Consider the following 3,637-nt stretch of genomic DNA (forward strand, 5'->3'; position numbering starts at 1 on the left):
TATATAATTTTAATATTCTAGATGTTCATATTTTTTTATATAAATTTGGTCAAACTTTGGGTAGTTTGACTTTGACCAAATCTTATATGCGGAGTAAAAAGAAACGGAGGGAGTATAACAACCAACGTACGGGTAAGATAATTATACAAGTAACTATATATTTAAATCACACAAACATTTTTTTAATATAAGAACAAGAGGCTCACCACAAGGTGGTGCCGGCGACGGGACGGTGCGGGCGATCGATAGTGGTTAGGACGGAGACGGGAAGGCACTAAGTAAACCACACCTACATATGCAAACTAAGAGTTATTTTGACCTCAAATTGCATATAAATCAAATACTACCACATATAATTCCTCCCAAAATAAAACCCACAAATCACTATATTTATAAAGCATTGCAAGAGCTAATCTAGCAATGAGAGATGAAAGGGCAAAGTTGCTAACCATTGTGATCACTTGGATGGATGAGGTGCCTTCGAATCTTCACAATTTTTGGCAAAAATGGAGTGTGAGCTCGAGAGGAAGAGGAAGAAAATAGAGGAGAGGAAAGGGGAAGAACAGAGAGCTCGGGCTCGACGAAGGGTTTATATATGATGATCTTTAGTCCCGGTTGGTTATACGAACCGGGACTAAAGGTGCATCTCTTGTCCCGGTTCGTACCACAAACCGGGACTAAAGGTGTTGGTGGGGCCGCAGCCTAACACTAGCCTGCCACCACCTCTTTAGTCCCGGTTCGTGGCACGAACCGGTACTAAAGATTCGCCAAGAACCGGGACTAATGAGCGCCGCCCGCCTAGCCGTTGGAACTGGCACTAATGGTCACATTAGTGCTAGTTCCGTTACAAACCGGGACTAATGAGCTGAACATTAGGCCCTTTTTGTACTAGTGAGATCATGAAGTAGAAAGTTGGAAAGAGTTAGTGGTAGCCATACATACAAAGTTTGGCTAGGATAAACACTTAAAGTACTTAGAGGCATTAGAAAGGTGTAAACAAATTGACTCTATGGAAAATTATCACCACAAGTTCGAAAAGCTCAGACACAAAGTGTTAATACATAACTGTCATTATGATGAGGCATTTTTTTGTTACTAAATTTATAGGAAGATTGCATATGAACATTCAAAAGGCTATTAGGTTGCATGATCCTAGAATAATTGATGTTGTGTTATCTCTTGCTTTGACACATGAAGAACCGCTAGAAGAAGCTCGACAGTATTCGAGTGCTAAGTACAAGCACGACTACAAGAGTCCGTCAAAACACACTTATGGGGGCAAAGGCATCATGCCCACTGATGACCTACAAGTGCACCGTGCTGTTGTAGCACTTTCGTGATAAGTGAAATATCGAACCCACATGAGCAAATAGGAAGGAATTACAAACCCCACAACTACACTATCACTTGCGTAGTTATGTACGCACACAAATTGTAGTTTGAAAATAACCTACTATAGTAAGTTGTTGTGAACACAAATAAAAGGGTAGCATTTATCTAAACTACAAACAAGAAATAAAAAACAGAAAATTAAATGAACTAAACTGAGAGAAACAGTGCTTGAGTAGTACATGTTCTCGAAGGAATTAGAGTCATCACCATAAGTATGATGCTGACAACGCATGATAGACATGGCTCTCTAATTGTATCACTAAGCCACTTGTATATGATCTCGCGTGGGCGGAGCCAATAAAGTAGACATCCCCACTAAGGTTACCGCGTACACTCATTCCACCACCGTGCTTCCCCACTCTGGTTATCATAACGATGATTAAGGGGAGTGAACTCTTCGTGGTCATGGCCTTAAGTTCCAGGGTTCTCCACCAATCCCTATTGCAATGACCAGGGATGAAGCGAGAATAGGTTCTGTCACCAGCTACCCTGCACAACTACCCTTCTCACCAACATAAATCACCACAAGTCCATAGGTGGCTAATGTTGTGTGGGCGCCCTTCACAACACGATGAGCCAATCAACACAATACATATAAGGAGAATACCGGGCTATGAAGACTACAATACCCACTCACCCTTTGAGATGAGATCTAGAAATCGTCAAAGCAAAATCAGTTGGAGGATCACCCCACACAGTACATACTTGCAATCAATTGTTGGGGAACGTAGTATTTCAAAATTTTCCTACGATCACGCAAGATATATCTAGGAGATGCATATCAATGAGAGGGGAAGAGTATGTCTACGTACCCTTGTAGACCGAAAGCGGAAGCGTTATGAAACACGGTTGATGTAGTCGAACGTCTTTGCGATCCAACCGATCAAGTATCGAGCGCACGGCACCTCCGCCCTCTGCACACGTTTAGCTCGGTGATGTCCCTCATACTGCTGATTCAGTTGAGGCCAAGGGAGAGTTTCGTCAGCACGACGACGTGATGACGGTGATGATGAAGTTACCGACGCAGGGCTTCACCTAAGCACTACAACGATATGACCGAGGTGGAATTCTGTGGAGGGGGCACCACACACGGCTAAACAATCAACTTATGTGTCTATGGGGTGCCCCCTCCCCCGTATATAAAGGGGTGGAGGAGGGGAGGGTTGGCCCTCTCATGGCACGCCCAAGGGGGGGAGTCCTACTCCCAATAGGAGTAGGTTTCCCCCCTTCCCTAGTTGGAGTAGGAGAAAAAGGAAGAGGGAGAGGGATAGAAGGAAAGGGGGGCCGGCCCCCCTCCCAATTCGGATTGGGCTTGGCGGGGCGCCCCCACCTTGGTCGCCTCCTCCTCTCTCCCACTAAGGCCCATTGACTCCCCGGGGGTTCCGGTAACCTCCTGGCACTCCAGTAAATGCCCGAACTCATCCGGAACCATTTCGATGTCCAAACATAGCCTTCCTGTAGCGACTCGACCTCAGACGGTCAAGTCTCTGTGCTTAAGTATCATCCCTGGATCGGTATGCTGACACACACAATACTCAAGGATTTATAACAGAGGTAAATCTATAACATCCCAAATTTTCAATTTGGAATGTTATACATTAGATCATCACTGCATATCATATTTTATTTGCTTTTGGTTTGATCCTAGAAATTCTACGCAACTCAAGGACCCTCGGAGAGAGTTGGGGGTTTCGTTATTTTCATATTTGAGTTTTCTCAAATTTTGAAAATAGGATTATTTGATTTCATTTATTTTATCTTCAATTTTTTCTATCATAAAATATGAGAGAGGGAATAAAATGACTTTCCCAAAATAAAGAAATATTGAGGATTTAATAATAAAATCAAATAAGATTTTATTTTGGAGTTATTTGCTATTTTATTTGAATTTAGGAAAAATGCGCGTTTTCAAAATTACAGTTAGGCCCCAAATAAATGTTCATCCTGTTCGGCTTGATTTTAGAAGTCGGGCAAAATTTATTTCGGGATTTTTCGAGTTAGTTTAGTATTTATCTTATTTGTTTTTCTGCGTGTAATTATTAAAAAACGTGCAACCGACTTTGGGTTGTGTTCGGCCAGGACTCTGTCCGGTCGGGCCTTCAAAAGGCGCCGCCCCGAGCCCGTTAAGTCCCAAGCCGTGCCGCGCCCTAACCCTAGCCCGCCGCTGCCGCGTGCCGCCGCAGCCGCCGGACACCGCCGCACGCCGCCCTGCCGCCCCGCGCCGCCCGACGCCGCCGCCGCCCTG

This window comes from Triticum aestivum, chromosome 6A (assembly GCF_018294505.1).
Source record: "Triticum aestivum cultivar Chinese Spring chromosome 6A, IWGSC CS RefSeq v2.1, whole genome shotgun sequence".
Taxonomy (NCBI): Eukaryota; Viridiplantae; Streptophyta; class Magnoliopsida; order Poales; family Poaceae; genus Triticum; species Triticum aestivum.